A 25,079-nucleotide genomic window follows, 5' to 3' on the forward strand; every position below is an offset into this window, starting at 1 on the left:
AGCCTTGTGCGCTGCCAGCCACTTCCGAGCCTCCCCAGCTCGCTGCAAAACTCGGAGGGGGAAGGAAGGGGGGAAGAAGAAGAAAACAAGGGGGGCCGATTTCTTTCTTTCATACCAGCTCTGTGTCTAGCTCCTGGTTTGTGTGGCGGGCGTTTATTTGTGTTGTTTCTTTTGTGTGCGCTGGTGAGCCTGTGTGCGGTTAGTGCAAAGGCAGATGTCTGTTCAACGTCTGCTTAGGTGACACTGGTTGGACTGGGAGTTGTCGGATCTTCTTCTCTGCCGGCTATTTGTGTTAGAGATTTTTTGTGTGGTGGTTGTTTTCGGTGGCCAGCCGTGGAAATTTCACCCTGGTAACGGCAGCATCAGATGCTTCCAACTCTTCCCACTGCCTGGGCTCCAGAGGAGGGGTGGATTTCAGCACGGCAGCACACAACATCACCAAAGAGACGGGAGTTCGCCCTCCAAGCATCACTCAGTCCAACTCGCCTTTTCGTATTTCCCTTCCCCCTTTCCTTTTTCTCTTTCTTGGGGTAATAGCACCGGGCTAACCCCAAGCCAAAGCAATCATTTGTTGGGACTTTCCACCGGCTGCCTCTACAGGAACAAGATTAAAACAGCCCCCGATTCAATTAGCCATTCAAAATGCTAAGGCGAGATCTGAAACCCACCCCAGAAGAACAATAAAAATGGTATCTACCCACGTTTCCTTTGTGCACGGGGAGGGGGTGGGGGGAGAAGTAATCACCTCCCCTTCGTCTGAACCATAGCGCTGGGATTATTTTTGCAGGAGAAAGGGGTCATTTTCTACTAAATCAAACCCATTATCTTTACATATGTCATGTTTAGAATATAACAATTGATTCCCTTTTTTTCTTCCTTTCATGTCTAGGGATTAACTGCAGGGACTCTGCTGCTAGCAACAGCATGTGTGTTGTCAATTCCTGTCAATTTCACCCTAGGTCACTAAATGACTTGAAATAAGAAAGAAAACAGGAAGAAAGGGGGTAGGGAAATAACTCTATATTTAATCTCCTTTCACTGTGGTCAACTTCTGATTCATCTCTTCTGCTTTTGATAATCCCTCTTTCTGGGTGACCCTACAAACCAGGAACTTCATGAAGTGTTAATTTGTGATCCTAAATTGAGTGTCCATGTACAGTTCATGCAAGCCCACTTTGACATCTTGCATTACTAACACTTCAATACCCAGCAGAGGCACAACTGGCATCGTGTTGTACTCTAAACTGTCTCAGAAAAAAACAAAGTAAACAGCTGAGTTTTATTAAATGAGAGCAAACAACTGAATCTTTAGGCTTGTGAAGCTTTCTTTCAGATGCCTTCATTCACAAATTGTCCCTTGCACAAAGCCACAATACTAAATCAACATCTACTTTAAATAGTCATGCATTTTACTTAAAAGCGAATACATTCTGAGACATCATCTGGTTAACCTTACCAATCAATTTTATTAGCTTTCCTGTCTCTTATCTTATTGTGACACACAGCTAATGCCAAATGAAACACATTTATCTGATCTGATTAAATATTAAAGAAGAATGATAGTTTAAGAGAAACTGACATGTTTTAAAACATAAGGGTGATGTTATTCAGTTGGAGAGATTTAGCACATTGAATTTAACCTGTGTTGAAATGTATCGTATACACAATGTAGTGATCTGGCATTAAATCTTTCAAGATGGTATCCAATGCATAGCACTAGGCAAGGTATAATAATAAAAGGTAGATAGGCAAGGTATAATAATAAAAGGTAGATGGCCATATAGATTAGTTTTATTTAAAGTAAAATGGTTATGATTATGATCACAATTACACAGGTGTAAATCAAAAGTACTTCAGTGGGTCTGATTCTGCTCTCAGATAACTTATGTAAATCAGAAATTAAAGTCAAGAATGAATTGAACAGGTCACTTTAATGAAGCCATTATGTCCCAACACACCATCAGGTATTCCATATGTGCCACATATTTCATAACACAACTATATTAAAAATACTGTAAAGATTTATGATAGCATTTTAAAAAATATTCAGTATAGAACTTAACTATTCCAATTGAACTCAAAAGCAAAACTCCTATTGACTAAAATACAAATGTGAACATTTTTGACAACCTCATCCTACCTTTCTTTCCATCAAACTTCCACATCTTGCCCTACAGGATTGTGAATACTGCAATTTCAACCATTGCATATTTGAGACTGACTATTGCCCATAGTTCACTTTTGAGCAGTGTAATTTTCTAGAGAAACACCATATTTTGAGGACAAGAATTACCATGTCTGTGGTAGGTTAATTATTTTGAAACTGAAGGCTGGTGAAAGTTGTTGCACCAAGTCCCCCAGGAGAGATGGGACAGTGATCAGATAGAAGAGGAAAATGATAAAAGATGAATGATAAATGTAGTTTAGCATATGGTTCTGGTGCCTACATGTGTCAATATGTGCAGCTATATTCAGCTCACCTCTATGTACTTAATGTCATGTAATCTTACATCTTGTGATCCCTTCCACCTCCTATTAAACTTTTTCTGTTCCTTTAAGACACATACATATAAATATATAGGTTTTGTCAATAAGTTTGTAAATCTCATTTGTTGCTATTTTTTTAATTGATGCATGGGTAGAAACCTATAGCTATCACACACACACCCAAAAAGTGCTTATTACTCTTTCCACAAACCATCATGTATTAAGCTATGAAGGAATTATAGGCATTATTAATACATATTCTATTTATAGCAAGGAGAGTTACGAAATAAAAGCCATAGTAATTCCTGCTATTAATAGTTTTGCTTTATTCTATTGTGCTAAACCTGATTTGTTCAGCCAGGATAGATTCACGTGGTAAAAGAAAGGAAATTTCCAGGACCAGGAAGCACTGGTCCACCACTGCTGGTGCGCTGCTATGGACAAGCAAAAGGAGATTGTAAAGATCAAGAATTACCATGACAAACACAACTAGTACAAACAAGATCAATTTTTGTCTTGATACTTGTCTGTTTAAGAGATTAGGAAAAGAGGCGTGCAAAGGTTCCTTAAAACCACCTTTACAAAGCTTCCCCTCTCCCCGCCACCCTTTTGAGAGCAATGAGAACTCTTTGGCTATAATCAAAGATCAGGAACATAATGTGCCACAAAATGACCTTTCATATTGCTCATAGAACAGTTTTTGTCATGTACAGAACACCAGAAGCAGTTATATTTTGCTATTCAATAACTTTTCATGCAATGTCTTATACATACTTAACAATTACCAAAAACAATGGAGCTAGTGCCTCAGATATCGCAGTGCAAATGAGTATTATAAAGCAGTTGTATTTTTGTATAGTAAGAGTATGCAGATGTAGCTACCAAACTTACACATAATGATGATCAGGCCACATTTGATGGGCTAACAGCCACATTTTCATTACTTTGCAGTATTCTTCTAGGTCTCACAACACAATATAACCATTTATTATAGATTTAGTTAAGTTAGTAGTATATATGTCTTATAAGTTCTGGTATTATTTTGTCAACTTAAAAATGAAAGATTAGTAAAAATCTGCATTGTCACTACTGTCAAAAGTTAGTGAAAATCTGCAATGTCACTACTGTCAAAAGTACTGTCAAAAGCACACGCTAAATAATGGATTTATTTTACAATGTATATCAGCTACCTCAGTTATTCTATTCTGATGAGCCCTATCCAGTAATAGAAAATAGGAAGGGTTTATTGTGGGCCAGATTGTTAATTGTTTGCCCATACTGGTAAATAGTGACTCCAGTGGGATTCCTTGTCTGGGTAATGGATGACCAGTGTGAACAAGAAGTTTACAATTTGGTTCTGTGTGTGCTGATGGTTTATTTTAGCAATGTTTGCCAGTGGATATTTTACATTCTATGGGATGAAGAGAAGCTTCATCTTATTACACATATTTAAAACCTGTGCTATTTAAAGTCAAAGCTTTAAATGTTAGGAAAAGCCATAATTAACTTTGCCCTGTGCACCCTTAATTCAGTCCCCTTCAGTTTTTGCATTATGATATACTCTTTAGTTACATGATGGAAAACCAGTGTTTCCACAGGAAATCTTTCTCCACCAGTGCTCGCTCATAGACAGGTATTTTATCTTACTGGCTTTACAGTTTGATGCTGACAAATAAAGGAACTCAAGAATCTGGGTTTAATTGCAGGTACAGCAGAGAACTGCATTTTAATGATTATAGATCTTTCTGCTATTGCATTCAACAAATCTTTCTCAATTCTCTGTGTACCTGCCTCTCCCTCAATTCTTCTGGTCCACTGTGCTTCCAGTCCTTCAAAGACTTTGAGGGACCTATTATATTTCCTTCTGCACCATGTTCTTTACCCTTCTGCATTTGATGATTCCTCAGTGCACTGAGCACCGAGAGCACAGATGAGATGGTATCCCCACTCACAGTTCTGGTGTCTAGCATTACAGAATGCTTATCTCAGTTTATCTACATGAGCTGTTTGGGAATAAGCATGCCTCGTTTTCTGAATGCAGCGTGCTTATTCCAGTCAATATGTCTGAACTGTTTAGGTTGGAACAAATTGAATTTGTTAATTTCCAGGTCAGCACAGTTCTATCAAGCATGTGCAAACTGCAGTATTTAAGGACTTATATGTTATATATTTAATCAGATTTTTAAGAACATGCCTAACGGGAAAAATGTGTTTACTAGTTTTTAAGTCCCTGATCTAAACACTTCCTCCTAAATTCTTACTTAGAAATGGGCAGAGTGAATTACTGAAATAAAATATTTGAAAAAATCCCCAACTCTCAAATCTCTCTTCCCACCAAACAAAAGAACAATGGCAACCCAAGCTATCATAGCAAAATCACTGCCAGCTTGAGACAGACATTTGAAATAGAAAGTTTCTACTCCTAATAGCAAAAATTTTGTGAAGTTCTAAGCAACTGGAAAGATGGTCTTATAACGGAAAGTGGTACCCAACCTTATCTATAGATATTCTTACCAGTTCTGACTGTCTAATATGTTTGTTCTGCTTATTACTTTTTAGAATTAAAACTAAGAACTGGAGTTACATACATTGTCTTTGAGTTTTACCTAATATCAACTCAAATTGATACAAATGGAGACAAAGCAATATTTAGCCTTCAGCCTCTAGTCTATTCTTCATGAACAATACTACTACTAGAAAAACAGGAAAAGAATCAGGCCATAGAATTTTACTACCATTGCTTTCTCCATAAAGGTAGAAAATCTATTTAAAATAGCTTCATGGGACAACCATTTGAGTAGATATGCTGCTGACACAATAGAGAGGAGAAAGCCAAGGCTCCATTCATTTCCCAAGTCTTGTCCTATCTGCTTACTCCTAACACACCTTTCCCTGAGGCCCACATAGGGTTGGCCTGGGATAATAAAACTACATTCCTTTATACCTCAGCTTTTTACACAAACTGGGGAATGATCTAGCATAATTCTTACTGTGATCAATCTTCTCATGATCAATAAAATGCTGCAAGGATCTGGTTGGTCACTGAATGCCTTGCTAGTTATAAAAAAATATAGAAACCAGACATTTGCACAACATTGTTATACAACAAGATTTTAGCAAGTCAATGTTATTCAGAAGTAGCACTTCTATTAACATCAGTGTTGGTTCATCCAATCCACTGAGTAAAAAAAAAACCTAAGGGAAACATGAAAATGAAAGTAAATGTGCTGGACAAAAATACATTGTAGAACATACTGCTTTCAAAATGCCCACTGACTTTGTGGGAGGCCAGCAGGCAGAACTGTGGTAGGTGGTGACTATGAAAATCTTGCAATTAGCTCCTCAGTCAGACACTATTTCTTCAGACGCATAAAGAAATATGCCACTTTACCAATAGATATATGAGATTTTTTTTCTCGGTATTGTACTTGTAAATTTAGAAGTTTAACCAAAAAAGACCAAAAAAAAAGTCAAAATACCCCAAGATTTTGCTGATTTTGAAACAAGAAAGGAATCATCTCATTATTTTTTTTTTCTTTTTTGTAAAACAAACATTGAACAAGGCTGGAAACCAAGTTTTTCTTCATTGTGATTTGAGTAGACATTATATCTCCAGCACACAAAAAAGGATTTATAATAGAGACACTACAATAATAAGCACATAATAATTGTTACACTAACTGTCTCATAATCTCTGACCACCCATTTTCACAAGGAAGATCCTGAGAGAAAATATGATGTTTGATTTTACTTCCTGTATGGTACACAAAGGAAATCAGATTTGATGCAGCCAAAATAGAGCTGTGGAAGTGGGGAGTTTGGTTGGAAGTATTTCACTCCCTCTAATACCTCTGCCTGTATCTCCTTCTTTTCTTGATCTTCTCACTATCAGTCATGGCTGTCCAACATCTTGACAAATGAAAGGAAATTCAATGAAATCAGTCACTGGTGATTGCCAGTGATGTGGGAGAAGAGCCTGATGCATGAGTGGCAAGCCTTCCCACAGTGGCTACAGATCCACTTGTCAGATGGAAGTTGAAGCGTACTCTATTTCTGGCTCGCCTGTGGGCCTCAGCCTGGGCTCTCTGGTGGCTCCCTATGGTGACTGCATTAGGTTTGACCTGGCTTCTCCAGACTCAGCAGATGTGGGCAGAGTTCTCCCAGATGTCAGTGGGAATGCTGAATTTCTTAACACCTTGGTGGACCTTGTTGCTATAGTGGAGCTTTGGCTTTCCTCTGCGTAGTGGGTGGTTACTGAGTTGGCCATAGAGCACAGCCTTTGGCAGACAATCTTGAGGCATGCGCTCCATGTGGCCAGATTCTTCTCCCTTAATTGGGGTGGCCAGATTATACTTAACCTGGGCCATATCCAAAGTATACCAGCTGCCTTATTGCCAGGAAAAAAATTAAGTGATTCAGTTATCTCCACTTTTCTGCCTTTGCTAAAACTAGAATCTGAGCTAGGTTCACATACTTGGAACTTAAATATCAGTAAAAAGCTAAGATATCCTCTCTCCTTAGAAAAGGATTTCTTTGGACATGGGTGGGGGTCTCTCCACAAGTTCAGTGCAGCTTGGGGAATGTTCTCTCTTCTTTTATGAAGACCTACAGGGGCCACCCATTTCCCACATAACTAGATTCTTAAACAAGTCTCAAATTTGCAAGTTCTGTCAGAACAATTAGCAGTTGTTATTCTTTAGCTGGATGTCCCTATGAAATGTTGTTGTGGAAACACCACAATGTTAACAAACGATAGATAAAATTATACTGTCAAGTTCCTAAGGTAATACTTCATTTCCTTGTCTAGTGAGGAAAATCTTTCCACAGATAAGATGCATATTGATAAAATACTCCATATATGGCCAGATATACAGCTGTTGGTTTTCTTTGGGGTGCTAGTTGCAAACTGTTTCAGCTGTTTTGTCACTTGCAAATGAGTCTAGAATAGGAAACTTCTTCCCTGAAAATTTTGATGTTTTTAATAGTGTAAAAAGAGCTATCAACTTTAATTGTTCTTGATTGCAACACCTAAAGTAGTTGTTGGCAGGTGGCCCAGCCAACCCACTTGCAAGACAGCAAGAATTCTGTTGCCCTGCCTTGGGTTGACTTTTTTCAGGGTCTTTGCTAAGCCCATCTATTTTGCTTCACGCTCAAGAAGGTACCTCACCTGTAAGCGTTGACTCCTGATTGTACAATTCTCAGCAAGCAATCCCATAATTCTTACTGTTTACCCCTTCATCATAGTGAGCTGCAGGTCAGCTTTAGAAAGGGATAAAAGCTTTCCCAGTAGGGGTTGGACTTCTGGAGGGATCAGTTTCATGTCCCATTAGATGTAATGAGTTGAAACAACATGTAAGGGAAAAACAACGTATCAGGGAGCTTTGTGGCTGGATGCAGTGTCAAATCTCCAACAGGCATTGGCAAGGGGCTGGGTAAACTTCCAATACACGGAGTGGACAGCAAGCAATCAGAATAGAAGTGATACTGAGTAGCAGGAGTGAAAAGGGAAGTGTGGAAATGGAGACTTAGAGTCAATATGTTTTCACATAGAAAAGTTAAAGGTCCTGGGCATTACTGTAAGCAATGAAGGAAGTTTGAAACAGCTGTTACATGCTGGGTAATCAGTGAACATCCAGTGTAGTCTGCCTAGACTGTAGACCAGTCCTCTCAAGGATCTCATTGTTGGTGATCTGTTTGTTCCAACTGACTCCAAGGATTTTTCTGAGACAGTGAAGGTGGAAGCTGCTCAATCTCTGCTCCTGCTTAGACTACATGACCCAGCTTTCATAGCCATAAAGGAGGGTACTGAGGACACAAACTTGATAGATGGACACCTTTGTGTTCAGGGTTGACAGCTTGTTGTTCCAGACTTGTGAGGTAAGTTTGCCAAAGCTGACAGAGGCTTTGCTGATTCTTGTGTCAAGTTCTCTATCAAGGCTAAGTGAGCTGGTAAGAGTTGAACTGAGATAGCAGAAGTGGTCTGCACTGTGCATAGCTTCATTATTAACATAGATTGTGGGTGGGGTGTTGGTACCCTGCGACATGACAGCTGTTTTCCTGATACTGATTGCCATGCCAAACTTGATGCACGCATCAGATAACTTGTTCTTCAGGATCTGCAATTCATAAGGTTAGTTCAGGTGTTCTTACTATCAGTACCAGAGCATTATAACATAGAAGCACCTCTGTAGTTATAGCAGTTAGGAGAGATGATAACTCTCTCCTATTTTTCAATGTTTGGCATAAAATAATACTGACCTCTTCAGTATTATCTTAATCTGTCTGCCCTTCCACTTTATGATCTTTCTCTCAGGAGAAAGTTTGGGAGCAGAGTACAGTCAATTTGAAATGCAAATATTGTTCTGGAAGCAAACGTGCTGCTTTGGAAAGGGATTTCCAGGACAACTGTGCAATGACACTTGGGTAAAGGATCCATATAGATCTTGAGACCCATGTGGCATTTGAGAACTTATTACAAAGAACTTGAGGAAGATAAACCCTACCACATGATAAGATAAACAGAAGATGACATTATAAGATGAAAACTTAGATGCGTCCTCTATGCCTATGAGTAATTCTCATACATTGGTATACTCATGAATAAAACTGAAGGACCCATATAATGTCAAACCATTAATGGGACAAGCCAAAGCAACAGATACTGCCTAGGGGATAGTTGAGGCACAACATTGTCACTAGTTCTTGCTGACATTCTACAAAAATTCCTCTGTAGGAACTCAAACACAGTGAAGACTTCACAGAGATCTAGGAACCAGATCCTGATTATAAACTGATTTCTGGGGTTTGATTTGTTTCTGATGTTAATAAAAATTCTGTGCTGAAGTTGTTTAGGAATTAATTCTAGTCCCTTCTGCTATGAGATTGCTGTAAACAAGGAAGGGAACAGAACAACAACATAGGATGGTCCAGTCCTACTTCTGAGAATTCATGCTCCTTTTCTTTATACATCCTTGGGACAAGATGAGATGATAGACCTCTTTCTGCTCTATTTCCTCAGCATACCAGCCTCCACTCTTTTGAGAGGGAGGTCAATGTAGAAACCAGGGGTGGTCAAAACAAGGGAAAATGTGAAAAAATGTCCCTGGTTTTCCTTAAAACATAGTTTAGAAATTTTTGCCCATCTGTACTACAAATTCCAGAGGCACTTTTTAGCTCCTTTGCTTCTTTCTTAGGTTTTCTACATTTGGGGATGGGTGAGTTGTGGTCATTATTGCTCTGATTGTTTTTTTCCATAACAATACAGTTTTGTCAAGTTTGTTGACAGTTCAAAGGAGATTGTTTAAAATACCTGATAATGATTAACACAATGTTGAAGAATACTCCTGAGAGATCACACTGCATTCTGTAAGCATGTACTCCCTGTGTTGATGCTGAGAGATCTGGCACTTCATTTAACCCCAATTATGAAATACTTTGGCTTCTATGTGACTAATACTGAAACACTTGTATAAAGGATCTTGCTATATTATAATATATCTCCTCTGATTTATAGTTCTAGTGTTGAGTTTAGTGGCATTTCAGCTGTGATGGAAATCGTGTATGATTAATTAGGTCAATTTTATAGGGGAGCATTACAAGATATTCAGTAGAACAGTAATATGAAGTTCATGGTAGGAAAATCATTTTTATTAGCTTTTTCTCATCACAAAATAGGCATAATCTTTGGTAACCATTTGTTCAGGCTGTATAAATAATTATAAAGATTTATGGTGAGCTGAGGGAAATTTTGCAATTTGATATTTTTCCTATGATCAACCTGTGAAATCTGTCAAATTTTACCATTATTTACAAATATCCTTAGCACCAAGGCACCTTGTTAAAATGCTTATTGCCAAAGGATGCAAAAGATTAGGTCAGAATTTCTTCTTGGAAGTTAAAAATGGAAAGTTTGCCAAAGATTGGAACAGGCCAGAAGCTTTCTTTAATGTTTTCTTCCAAATGACAAGATTAACAATAAAACTCTAGGAGTTATATCGTTATGAAAAGTTTTGAGGGCAGATATAATTAGCATGGAGAGGAATAGAGATGAATGGAAATAGAAGTGAATGGAAAAGACAGAAAACCATGTTTTCTATTTTTGTTTTTTATAGTTGCACTGCGAAAGGCTAGATCCACAAAAGGACTTTGTGTTTTGCCATGCCTAGCTAGCAGGTGCCCAGCTACCTTGTGGGATCTATAGTCCTTAGCTAGGCACCAGGGCTCTCTATTAATGCAAGGGAAGAGTCAGGAGCCTCAAAGAGGGATTTACAAAAGAAGGGAGACCTAAAACCTATAGAAAATACTGAAAAGACATGTGTCTTAAGCTTCATCCCTCTTAGGAACCTAGAAGCCTAACTAAACTTCAGGGACTCTAAAGTCACTCCACTCAGAACCCTGAGCCCTCTTCTGGAGTTTGGTGCCTACCTAGCTTCTTGAAGACACTGAGAAGGGGATCAATACCTCCTTTTGAAAGATGGGCAGAGGTGAAGCAATCATTCTAGCCAACAGTTTATTAGAATAGTCACTCAAGATGTGGAAAACCTAGATTCAGTTTTGTCCTTTGCCTGAGGAGATCCAAAGACAAACATACTGGGTGAGTGCCCTCTTAGGATATTCTGGGAATGGGAAGACATTTTCATTTCCTCCTGTTGAAGCTGTTCTATTTCGGAGTCACCAAGTCAAACATACACATGGCTCTCCAGCCTAGTGGTCAGGACCCTCATCAGAAAGAAGAGGACCCATAGGTTCCAGTCCCTATTCCATTGAATATTTGGGTTATTATGAAATATTTAGTGGAACATGGATTAAAAATAAAGATTCCCCACTTATAGGTGAGAGCCTTAGCTCTATAAGCACATGGCCTATACAGTCATGTGCAAGCATGTGTGTTTCTCACCTAATGAATATTAAATTCTGCTACACAAAGTAGAACTGCTTCAATAGGAGCAAATGAATGTGCCTTCCCCACCCCAGAAGTACCTCCAGCCTCGTACTTAGGCACTTTCCCAGGTGATTTGTATGCAAATTCCCTCTGGCAGATGAGGGATTGTACCCAAGTCTCTCATATCCCAAGTGAGTAGTCTGAGCTATTGGATAAAAAGAAGGCATCACCACTTCTAGTTGTCATGTGTTGTGTGGTACCTGAACCTTTAAGTGTGCTCTGAAAATGCCTACTGGTTTATGAGAACATTCCACAGTCAAGATACGTTGGGGAACAACTAACTTGTGAATTGCAGTCTTGGGACTTAGCCGTGAGAAAGAGAAAAAACACTGTCAGGCCTTAGGGCATTCTAGGCATGCCAATGGGGTATGCCTTCAAAATTAGGTGGAAACTGATCTGGGACTCTGAGGTCTCCAATGTGCCTTTAAGTGCCTAAAGTAGCCATTAGGTGTCTATCTCACTGAAATCTCTCTGCAGACCTAGGCCCTGATTCTTTATTGAGAGATTCTTTAGAGCAGAAGCTGTACGGGTAATATGTGTTAGGAGTCTAGAATGAATTTCTGTATGTTCAGAGGGGTAAAGAAGTCATTATTAAAGAACCATTCTTAGGTTTAGAATTAACACCCTTATTAGATTCACACAGTGTGAATCTAAAACCTGTTGTTCCAGGTTGTTTTCAGACTCTGGAAGATGACAGTATACGGGTCCCACTTGGCTCACAGATGGAATCTTATCTTCACAGTCACACAAGCTAGAAATTGACATTAAAAAAAAAAGATGTGGCTGACTTTGAGCAAAGCTGGCTGCATGTTTGACACAACTGTGTGAGACAGTGCTAACTTGCATGCCACATATAACATGTATGGAATGTGTGAACAATAGTGGCTGGAAAAACCTATATATTTCATTGGCCCATTTTATCTGTTCATAATCTCAAGTCTAACAATGCAATAAGGTATCTGTTTGCATGTAGCATGCTTCAATTTTTGATGGAGGACAGAAAGAACAATGATCACACACCCAAACAAATACGTAGTTAGTAACAGGTTCTCTTAAGAACCAGAGATCTGCTTGGCACAAGAAACAGAGGCTGTAGACATCTTCAGTGCTTTCTCAAACACTCACTTAGAGTTGTTTCTGGAAAGCTATAACACCACAGTCATCAGTTCCATAATAGAGCCTATGTTAGCAGAAGATAGACACAGTGGAACAGAGAAGTAATTGCCCACCTCCCTTAAAGGCCCTGTCCAGATTCTGGAAAAAAACGTGATTGCAGTCACTACTGATACACTTTTCAGCACCACTTAGCACCTTAGACTGGGGTGGCCAATGTGTATCACTCAGGCCACAAATGGCACAGGCAATCTCTGTGTGTGGCATGTGGGAGTGTGGGAAGGGACAGGTAGCACAGCAGAAGATAGGACAGGAAGCAGGAAGCAGAGCAGTAGATCAGGGTAGGGAGCACAAAGCAGAGCAGGAGAAGAAAGAGGGGAAAGAAATCGAGGTGGCACTCAATGAGGGTGCAGGGCTAATTTTTGGCATGCCTTTCAGAAAAGTTGTCTCCCACTGCATTAGAAAATGGCAGCAAAGTTTAAAAATGTGTTGCTAGTCATTTAAAATCCAAGACGGCAACCGCTGGGTTGACACAAGCATGGTTATATAACTCAGTCTTTGTCTACTGTTGAAAAATGCATCAGTGAACAAGCTTTAGCTAACACTGGTTAAATATGATTAATTTTCTAAACCAAAAAAATGTGGTTAGGGATGAAGGATTGAAGCAACATATCTTTGTAAATATCTTTGTAAATATGAGTCAGCAAAGCAAAGATATGCTTTTTTTTTCTATCATGCCTCTTGCGCTGGGTTGTTCTTGGAGGAAGCAACTCAGTAGAAGCCCTGATGCTTGTTGAATGCAGGTAGTGTAATTCTGGACACCCTTTCTGCAGGTGTAGAAGAGGAGAGCATTACAATGCTTTCTAATTGTGGAGCTGCAGAAGGACTGGCCAAAATTATTCTTCATTAATTAATAGCAATATTATTAATACTTTTACATTATGTAACACTTTATCACACATGAGGCATGAGGAATTTAAGTCTGAGAGTCAGGGGTAAAATATAAACTTTTAGAAGTTATGTTTTTTTAGGCTATAATGAAAGCATAGCTAATACACACAGATATCCTATTGCTGATATTTTTGTAACTTCAAATTATTCAGACCATATCAATGTTATATATCTGACCAACAGAAGTAATAACAAGAGGCAGTTGAAACTGCAGTATTTGCAGTATGCAACTAACTTTTCTCATTGAGATGAAAGGCATAGCACAAGCTGGCTTTTTCTCTGTGAAGTACCCCATGGATGCAACACATTGCAGTTAAAAATTCACACTCTGCCATGCCTTTCCCATCAGAGAGATGTAGCACTCCTGGAAACTGCTGTATCTTCTTATAGTTTGAGTAATTTGCATTCTGTTGTGTTCTCATAATTCATATTTCAAATTGTGCAATAAAATAAAGAATACAATTAATTTATATTAGGTAACTTGTGTTGAATTATATTTGGATTACTTAATAGAAAACTTATTAGTTAGAATCTATTTCCCAGAAACTACATAATGATGATCATAATATATTCATTGCCTGTGTTATAGAGTATTTTAGGGAATGCCACAAATCCACTTCATGTCGCTAAACGCTGCATAAGCCCATTGACTTCAGTGTAGTTGTATCAATGTAAGTCACATCACAATCTGGCACTATATTTTTATCTCTGAGATAGATAAATAATATCTAAATAAATAATTACATGTAAACAGCCATCTTTGTATTGAATAGGTATCAAAGGAAGCTTACATTTATTTTTTTAATTCAAGGATGCTATGGAATATGTCATAGATTCATAGATTGTAAGGGGCTAGAAGGGACCTCACAAGATCATCAGGTCCACTCCCCCTGCACTAGCAGGAAAGACAATGGGTGTCAGGTGATCCCAGCGAGGTGATCATCCAGTCTTCTCTTAAAGATTTCCAGGGTAGGGAGTTTATTCCACAATCTGGACACTGTAACTGTGAAGAAGTTTTTCCTAGTGTTAAGCCTAAAGTGGTCTTCCAGTAATTTGTGGCCATTACTCCTGGTTTTTCTCAAGGATGCCTTGGTGAACAGTTGTTCACTGAGCCCTTGATGTAATCCCCTGATGTAGCAGTAAGCTGCTACCAACTATCCTCTCAGCCTTCTCTTTCTTAGAGATCCAAATCCCTCAGCCTTTCCTCGGATGGCTTGCCTTGCAAGTCTCTGATCATAAGGGAAACTCTTCTCTGGACTCTCTCAAGCTTTTCCACATCCTTGTTGAAGTTCGGTGCCCAGAACTGGACGCAATACTCCAGTGCTGAGTAAAGTGGAAGAATAACTTCCTTGGTTTTGCTTGAGATGCACTGGTTGATGCATGCTAGAGTATTATTTGCCCTGCTGGCTACAGCATCGCACTGATGGCTCATATTCATGCTATGGTCTATTATTACCTGGAGGTCCCTTTCAGTCATGGTGCTAGTCAGTTTGGTGCCACCAATCCGGTAAATATGTTGGGCATTTATACTTTATACTTCTCAATGTTGAATTTCATCTAGTTCCAATCCACCCAACTTGCCAGTTTGTCTAGGTCTGCCTGTATCTGCAGCCTATCTTCAAGTATTATCACATATAACTTGGTGGTGTTTTGCAAACTTAGCCAGTGAGTTCTTTACCCCCACATCCAAATCATTGATAAAGATGTTGAAAAGCACTGGACCAAGCACCAATCCCTGAGGGACACCACTGGCCACCTCACGCTGGGATGACACAGAGAGTTTATAAAAACTCTCTGGGTCCTACCCCGCAGCCAGCTTTCTACCCACCTAACTGTTGAACAGTTAAGCCCACAATCCTACAATTTTCCCATGAGAACATCATGGGATATCAGATCAAAGGGCTTTTGGAAGTCTAGGTATACAATGTCAACCTCCTCTTTCTTATCTAGGTGGCGAGTTACCTGGTCGTAGAAGGAAATGAGATTGGTAAAACAAGACCTGCCTGCGATGATAAGCTTGCAGAAAGTAGGATTCTGAATGACAGCTGGTGTGGCTGTCATTCAGAATCCTACCTTCTGCAAGCTTATTGTACATAGACACCTTGATGATTTTTTCCAGGCTTTTCCCTGGGATAGAAGTTAGGTTAATTGGCTTATAGTTGCCCAGGTCCTCTCTCCTCTCCTTGAAGATGGGCACAACATTGGCCCTGAACCACATGGCCCAACATTTCAAGGTACTGAAATATTTTTCAGCTTTATTACTTTCAGACAGGAGTTTGCAATAACTATTAGGTAGGACTTAAAAGATTGATTTCTGTTATATCACTTCTTGGTTTGGTGATCTTTGAACCTATGTACAGCAGCCATTTATATTTAAAACCATAAGGATCTTTGAAGGATGAGAGTAACATGAGAAAGCAGCAGGGTTATAGTGGGAGTGTTACGATACCTATAATACCATGATTATCAAATTTCTTGGTACATGGGGAGATACATAATCAGAATAGAACTTTAATGCTCAGAAGCAATTAACTAGTGTGAGTAAAGGATGTCCTGGGCTCGTCTATATGTGCATTAATGTGCCATTCTTGCTGCACATTAAGTTTAGTACCTTACAGGTCCTAACTCAATGCACAGTAACCAGCACTACTGCCCAGTAGCACCAGTACATGGTCTTTTAGTGATGCTAATGTGCAGTAGCCTAATTCTACTGCCCATTAGCATGGCTTTTGTCATGATGCACTAATGTGAAGTAAATTAGTCTGCAGTGTATTTAGAGTCTCATGTAGATGAGCCCCCTGATTCTTTAATTTTTTAAACTGGGGAGCAGGGGCAGGGTTCAAAATCACTTTAAAGATAACACAACTTTACTAACATTGCAATGAATAGGAATGATTTAATTGACTTTAGGATGTTACCACTCAGCAATTTTAAAATCTAAATTTGATTCTCTTTGATTCTTCTAACTGCATGTATCTTTACTTTCTTTCCTAAGTGGATGTTGGAGGCTGTGTTTTCCCCATGAGTAGAGTCTTTTCAATAAACTTGTGAAGTTTTAGGGTACCGCCCATGTTCACTACAGTGGGAGCGCAGGAAGTAATTGTTCCTCAAAGGTGTTTTCTGAGGGGCAAGATGTAAATATACACATATTTTATATCTATATGCGTCATACGTGAAGGTGGTATCTGTCTGTCATATTGCTGGGCCATGGGATAAATACCAATCATTTCCACTGGGATTCATCCTAACAATAGCTTCATGCCTTTAAAGATAACAACAATAATAACAATAACAACAAGAACAAAAATAATATTTTCAAAAACATTTTCTTCTCTTCTCTGCAAGTATGGACTTTCTCTCCCCAAAATTACACTTCCTTGAGCCCTAAAACTGGCAAAGTTTACGCCTGGACCAATACCATCTTTTCTATGCTTAAAAAGGTCACTGCTTTTAAGCCCAATATCTTGCAGTTCTGCAGGGCTAGAGGCAATAGCTTGTAAAGGGAAGATTCCCACTTTTCCAATTGGAAATACAATATTTGCTTCTGATCATGGAGGGCTGCAAGCTATCAGACCTTAAAGTCATGATGTTTAAAGAAAACATATAGAGAAGCTATTTTATTGAAATAGAAAAGTATTCTGGGTCATTTTGGGAAGTTTTTATGACTTGTCCTCATTACTGTCAGTAGGTAAGGAGCTAGCTTTACAAGTGTAAGGCTACAAAAATATTACCAATAAAATGCGTTACAATCTCTATACTATTCTAAATAAACATACTTATTAACATAACTATGTTTTATGTTTCATATTCATACACAAAAGTACACAAATATGTATTCATACACACTCTTGTGGGGGTATATATGTATGTGTGTGTATATTTTGTATATAAATAAATATATGTATGCAGAAACAGCATTACTATAATCTAGAAACAGAGTAATCAAGAACTCAAAACCAGGCGACCAAAAAGAGAGACTGAGACCTCAACTTTCACTTCTTTTTACTTGTGCCTTAATGTTCCAGTCTATCTCCCATCAAAATGAACTTAAATTTCTATCAGTGCTGATTGAATTAGGCCATTTATTATATGATAATTAATATAATACGTTGTGCAATTTTATATATATATTATATATCTATATATCTATATATAATTATATTACTTTATAAGGAGTGCAAACTGAAAAAAATGTCATTGAACTGATTTTCCTCAAACATGGCTTGTCTTTAGCTTGGATAATCTAACTCCAAGGCATCACTTATCTATAAAACAGGATAATTTAAACATAACATTTTTACCTGATTAAATGGAAAAAAACTTAATACTTTTCTAGATATTGATTCAGTCTGACACTTAAGTATCTCTTTAAGTTTAAAAAAGTGAGTAGTTCCTTTGCCTTCAGTGGGCTTACTCATATTCTTAAAACTAGCCATATACATTTGCATTTTGCCTAATCTCAGCTATAGTAATTTCCTTTTGAGAATCTCAAAATATTAACGTATTAAATCTCAAAACTTGCTTTGAAATAAATAAGGATCATTAACCACATTTTACAGATAGTGACATTCTATGGCCTGTATTATATAGTATAAAAGACTAGATGATCATAATGGTCCTTCCTTAATGGCCTTAAAATCTGTGTCTATGAAGTCAAGGCACAAGAGGTTAATGGTCTTATTTGCAAAACTATGCACATACAAATGACTGCAAATCACAATATACAATCTTGGTAATTGGTCATTTTCATGATCAACAATGTTGATCTCATGGAGTTTAAGAAAAAATCTGAAGCTTGCATGCACAGTAAACAACACAGTGATGTTAAGGGCATGCCACTTTGCACCCTATGGGCATTGACAGGCATTCATTTCTACCACTAGAAATTGACAGCATACAGGCATTCATCCAGTTTCTGCCATGGGAAACATGCTGATTCCAGGAGAAAAATCTGCCTTGTTCCACCACAGAAGATCTCCTCTGCAGGAGAAAGTCTCCTGCAGAAAGAATGCCTCTATGCTTCCCACTTGACTCCTCCCAAAACTTGAGGAAGGTGCTGGGAGCAGTTGCTCTCCATTTCTCTTGGTTCCTGGAAGCAGTGGAGTGACAAGGGTGGCTATGTTTACCCTAGATCAGGGTGACCCCATCTGGAGACCCCACAAGGAGCAGTGGCAGTTCAACTCTTCCTTGTCCTGGAAAGAGTTGGTTTGCTGGGAAAGGCTCTCTATGGGTTTCCCAGACTGGCATGCCTGCAGTTTGGGAAGGCATGTGGACAATTTCCCTGGGCTGGACTCCTCCCAGTTTCTGGGAGGAGCCAAGCAGGGAAGCATACAGGCATTTGTTCCTACAGGAGAGATCTTTGTTGAAATAAGAAAGATCTTTCTCCAGGGATCAACATGTTTCCTGCAGGAGAAACTCCATGAGTGCCTGTACATTCCGAGTTGCTAACAGAAGAGTGGCAGTTCCCCCCAGTAGAAATGCCTGTCCATACCCTAGGTTCCATTATTTCACATATACTTGATAATGATAAAAAGAAGATTTCCAGTTGTAATCTATTTATAATAGGCACTTCCTACATGTATTTGTTTGCATAGCACCTAGTCTATTGAGGCATTCTGATTTGGGGTGTTCAAGGTTCTATTGCAATATAGATAAAATAGGAACATACTTCTAAGGGTGGCTCTAGACATTATTTTAATTGTGGCATATTTTTTCTTGCATGTTGAAGACATGGTGCTATGTGCATGGCTATACATGCATAGGACAGGCTGTCAGGAAGAGGGAAAAAGAAATAAGAGGTTGTACTGCTGCTGCTGAACAGAAGGGGTGAGAACTGGTCAGCAGCACCACTGAAAGAATTAGATGACTCCACTAAAGAGACATCCCCCAGGACTCCCAGGGTCTCTCCATGAAGCAAGCTTCAGGGGGGAGGGAATCCTCCCCACACTTCCTCCTATATGCACAGGGAGCTGGGTTAATTTCCCCTACCCAGCAGTGCCAAGCAGGAGAAAGACTCTAACCCCACCAACCATTTGATCACAAAGCAGGTGAGCGGAGACATCCCTGCTATGCCAAACCTGAGCTTAGGCTTTCTTGGGCAGCAGTAAGAATATGGGAGGGGAGGGAATCCTAGTTGCACACGGAGCTGGGGATACCCTGCTCAGCCATAGCACAGCTGGGGTCTCCCAGGCGGCAGCAAGCATGGGTGAACCACGCCCCATCTCCCCAGTTTGACACTACCCAGGAGATCTGGGATGTGTTATGGCTGGGCCGGGTGTCCCCAGCTCCCTGTGCTTGTGGGATTCCCTCCCCTCCTCCATTCTTGCTGCCACCCAGGAGAGCCTGGACTCAGGATTGGCATAGCAGGGATGTCTCTGATCACCTGCTTTGTGATCAAATGGTGGGTGAGGGTAGAGTCTTTCTCCTGCTTGGCACTGCTAGGTGGGGGGAATTAACTCAGATCTATGCTGGGGCAGAGGTTTTCTCCTTTACCTTTTTCTGAGAAGTTTACACTGGAGCAGAGGTAATGCACCCTGGGATGCTGGAGGGCCAGCAGATTGCTATCTTGGAACGTATTCCTTGATACATTGGTAAATTAAAGCTGGATAGCTACTACTATAAAGTTAGTACGCATTTTCAAGGTCCAGCTTTATAGCTGGTTGGAGCTTTTTATAGCATGATAGCTACTTTGCATGTGTAGCTGGTCTCAGTTAATTGTACAATTAACCAATTAATTACACAATAACTACCATGTGTAGAGGGGACCTCAATGTAAGATTGTTAATACTCATATTCTGCATGAAGTATATTTGGTTCCCTTCTAAATTTCTCTTCTTAAAAAAACAAACAAATCAGTTTGTCCAGCTGTCTAGTTAATTCTGTAGTGTGGAACTATTCAGCCTGGTGCCTCCTAAACAATCAACTTTAACGGAGGTCACTTGAAACCCAGTACTCTTAGCCAAGACCATGAGAACCCCCTGGTGTTGTTTATTGGATAACTGAGAAAAATATAGCCTTTAATATTTGTTTGGTGCCTCTATCACAAGAAAGCAGAGATTAGAATTTCACATCCACTAAACACCTATTTAAACATTTGGCAATAGCCACAGTAAATTTATCCCCATTAAGCAGAATTCACGCTAACACTGTCCTACATAATTAGTAGTCATTGCTATTCACTGTTATTAGGCTGAATCTCTCATTTTCTTGGGAGAAGTCCCAATAAAGCTGTCAGCCTGAATCAGCAGGTCCCAGTAAAGACTGTACTGTAATATTTTCTATATGGATAGGATAACTCATCCCCAAACACTTTCTGAGTCCTCTCTATGCAACACCATTCAAGTGGCACAGCGGCTGGGGATGTATCTGCATTAAAAAAACTAGTGCCTACATAACATGGTCATTCAGCAATGGTATAGCTACACTGGTACATCCAATGGTATAAGCACTAGTGTGTAGATAGGGCTCAGGCAATTTTGCTGAAACGTGATAGCAAAACCACCCGAAGTATGTACACACTAGCACTCACATTCTTAGCAGATGTACTTTTGTAGCAGATGTTGTACTAAGTGCAACAATTTGTTTTAGTGTATACAAGACTTCCAAGACCTCTGAAGTGATTTAGGAAGAATGCCTAACTGCTTTTTGGTAGTGTAAGGGCCCTGTTACACATTATTTTAGGTGACACTTGGAGCATTAAACACCTGGATCATCCACACATTAACACTGGAAACTGGTTTTAAGCAGCTCAATTTTATACCAGTCCAGGGCAGGATAATCTCTGATCCATGTTATCCAGCCAATGGTACACTTACACCTTAGCATAAACACCCCACCCAGCACCCCCCTCTGGCTTGAATTTTCCCACTGCCCTTCTCAGCACCCCAGATCCCTGCTCACTGCCCCCCCTGCCCACTTGTGGCTGCCCACACTCTCTGCCTCTGGAGAGCAGAAAAGGAAGGGTTAACCTGCCTGCCTGGCCACTGCTGCTGCCAATCTCTAGGCCAGGCTTAGCACAGAGAAGAGCAGCAGCCCACTGGGGGTCAGGCAGGCAGTTTAACCTTTCTCTGCTTGCTTCCTGGGACACTTATACCTAAAATTGAATGCTGAAGACTTGTGCCTTCTATCAATCAAAACAGAGTTGAATAAGAAAAAGCAGCATAGTTTAAGTCTGTCTGTTTTTCTGACAGATCTTTTCCAGCCGACAAACTGATTTAAAAAAAGAAAAGGAAGATTTTGTGAATAGGTATTTGTGCAGACTGGTGAAAATCCAATATACTTATAAGGAAGTCTACATTTTCCCCTTAACAATAGCTAAATTGTATGTTCAAAAAAAAACTGATTTGGTTCTTTAATCAATAATTGACATGCAAAGCACTGACATGAAAAGCATATCAGCTATTATTATATCTAGCACTTCCTTTTCCTTTAAATTAAATGTGCCTTCTTAAACCTAGTACCTTCTTTTCATAATTGATAAAAAACCCAGGAAAGCTAGACATAGACCTAAGGCTCTGATTATGCATACCTTAAGGTATGTGGTTTCATATATGTGAGCAACCTGTTATTTATGCATGTTAGTGTTCAAAGAATCAGGGTCTATAATGTGGCTGGTTTCAGAAATTAAAACTGTTTTAGGACTATATGTCCTAATGCAGGGTGGTGGTGAGATCTACTCACGTTTCCAGTTACACTTGTGAAAGTATGTGAAGAAACATATGTTGCCCAATGTTGAATTTGTGCCACCATAATAATTTTTATGGCGGCACAAATGCTGAGCAAATAGACATCAGTGGCATGACAAAAGGTGCTGTTTTATTATGGCCAACATGTATTTGCCACAGAGAATCCTAGGCACTGTATGCCTCCATGCTGGGGCCTGGGCCTCCATGAGACTCACGCTGACCTATGCCTCATATGGAGGCATTGCAGGTCCTTGTGGGGTGGGAGGGGATGAGACAGGTGCAGGAGCTGGGAAATCTCTCACTTCCATGCTAGGTGGAGATATGAGTCAGCCTGGGAACCCACATGGAGGTACAGAAAGCTGGGGATTACCTAGTTCCTGTGCCACCCTGTGTCAGGATCCATGTTGACCCATGCAAGGTCCTGCACTGACCCATTCCTTGTTGTGAAGCATGGGTCAGGTCAGGACCCAATCTGGGGCAGCAAAGGAAGCAGGAATCCCGGGGGAAGGGGGACACACTGCTCCTTATTCTGCATCATGCAGGGGGCCCAGTGAAAACTGTACAAAGATCACATTACATATTAAGTGAAAACAATTTGGAGAAAGTCCTCTGAATCCATTAGACAACATGCATGTGGCAAATGCATGTGCACTGAGTACTTGTTTGTAACTACAAATAACAAATCATATTAATAAAGGCAGAGGGCTTTCAGAAATGTTGTGATTTCTGAACTTTTTTTAAGAGATTGGCTGTGTTTTCATGAATGTACAGAAAATTTATATGCTAGAGTACTAGAGTACTCATTGTTTTAAGTGACCCTTTCTATTTTTTGGATTAGTGAAGGGAGATGGCTGTATATAATGGTGAAACAATATATAATGGGGGTTAGCAAGCTACAGTCCATAGGCTGAATCTGGTCTGAGGAACTGGCCTGCTGATATGGGTCTTTGATGGCATTTCTGCACAGGGTGACCATATGGAACAATGTGAAATCTGGGACACCCCAGACTCCTGCCTCTCAAGTCAGCAGTGCTGCTGCAGGCAGAAGCGGGGAGGGCCAATGTGGTGCAGCTTTGGTATTGCTATTCAGGAAGCTAAGGGAGTCAATGGCCTATTAACGACACCTTGTTCTTTACTATACGGGTTAGCAATCATCTCCCCTTTTTAATGGTCATTCTCCTACTAATCAAGCTAACCTATTTTAGGGCAATTTTGCTGTCTTCTAGGACTTCCTATTTCACAGCTTGTGCTGCTCTGCCTCCCTTCCCTGCTCCCTGCACTTGGGACAGTGGTTTTAATTTTCACTGGCTGTCTGGGACTGGACTCTGAAATCTGGAACTGTTCCAGCCAGACCCGGACATATGGTCCCCCTACTTCTGTGGGCATTCTCCCCATGCTGCTGAAGGGAAAAATTCTGGCTGAGGATGTTTTCCTTGTGCTGTGGAGTCCTAGCACCCTCCTACCTGCCTTCCTCTGACTTAGGGTAGGTCATTCTGGCCCACAGCTGGAAAATCACCAAAGTTTTTCTTTGAAAAATCCAATTCTTCACTCTCTCCCAAGTGAAAAGCTCATGAACTTAGTACATGTATATTGTCATGAGCCGAGCTATCAAGCTGCAGCCACATGCTGTATTTCATTCCATATTCACTATCAATATAATTGTTCCTTTTCTCACCTAATTTTTCATTTCTGTAACTCCTCTAAGGAATCTCAGTAGATTTATAAATCATTAAAACATTGTTTGATCATATCACTCAAACACTTTTGTCAACCTATGTGTCAACTCTCTAAGATAAGAGAGCAAGACCATTTTTGACACACCCTCTTTTACGATTTTAAAATATTTTATGTTAAGAAAAGATCTATTTCTTTCCACCTCCTCCCTTGTGCTCAAGGTAACAGGCATCTTAATTCAAGACTAATTTTAAAAGTGGCAGATTACAGAGACTTCAAAGCTAGAGACTAGCTTTGACTGACAGACAAATATCAAAAGCAACGCCTCTTCAGAAAAGGCCGTTGACTTATCTCTTAAAAAGAAATCCATCTCTGAAATAAACCAGCTGTTGCTCATGATGTGTTACTTGTTCATTAGTGATAGCCAGAGGCCAGCAAAGGTTGGCACCACTGGTATAAAACAAGTTAATTCTTAGGACTTAACTCACTTCTGGGTTCCTCAATCCTCTCTTCTGCCCCAGAAGTTCTAAACCCTATATCTCGAAGGTGACTCCATGATACAGTGAAGAAGGCAAAAACGTCATTGAACATCAGCCAATTTGGATTAAAAAGGTAAAGTTCCTATAATTAGTGGGTGCATCTACACATTTATTAATGCACTTTTGCTACTGTGAATAAAATCTCTAATGTGAGGTACTAAATAAATGCGCATTAGGCTGCCCTAATGCACAGTAGTGAAAGCACACATTTTAAGTGATGCTTAAAGTGCAGCTATTTTTACTGCACTTTAGCATATCAGGACAGTTTTTGATGTGCCACTTTAATATGCAGTAAAATAGGCTACTGTGCATTAAAGTGAGCATGTAGATATGCCCAGTCAGACCCAACAAATCCTGGGCACAGAACTCATTCTCTACTACTACTGCCATGATTGCTGGTGAAGATGAAAATACAAGAGGATTGAGCAGGAAGAGGAAAAGATTTACAGTCTGGGATGGGGAAAGAAATGTGACAGCTGATTAGATACTATCCTCCAGCCCTGACTGGACAATGGAATGCAGTAAACCCAAGTAAACCCAATTCTTCACCTCCGTTTTCTTGTGCAGGGACCGGGACTTCCCTGCTGTGATAGAAGCCGGACTCGAGGGGATCGCCTTCAGACCTCAGGTTGGGGAGGACCGGGTTAGAGAGCTTCTGGAGGGGCTGGACGCGTTCAAGTCAGCGGGTCC

General features: G+C 39.9%; 1 protein-coding gene across 4 annotated transcripts in view; it reads right to left on the reverse strand.

The window, feature by feature from the left end:
- Positions 1–25,079, reverse strand: part of ADGRB3 (adhesion G protein-coupled receptor B3) — a 941,101-nt gene that overhangs the window by 170,474 nt on the left and 745,548 nt on the right. The window lies entirely within an intron of this gene.

The sequence above is a fragment of the Gavialis gangeticus genome, unplaced genomic scaffold, assembly GCF_001723915.1.
Source record: "Gavialis gangeticus isolate Ggan-Ray unplaced genomic scaffold, GavGan_comp1, whole genome shotgun sequence".
In the NCBI taxonomy this organism is placed as follows: domain Eukaryota; kingdom Metazoa; phylum Chordata; order Crocodylia; family Gavialidae; genus Gavialis; species Gavialis gangeticus.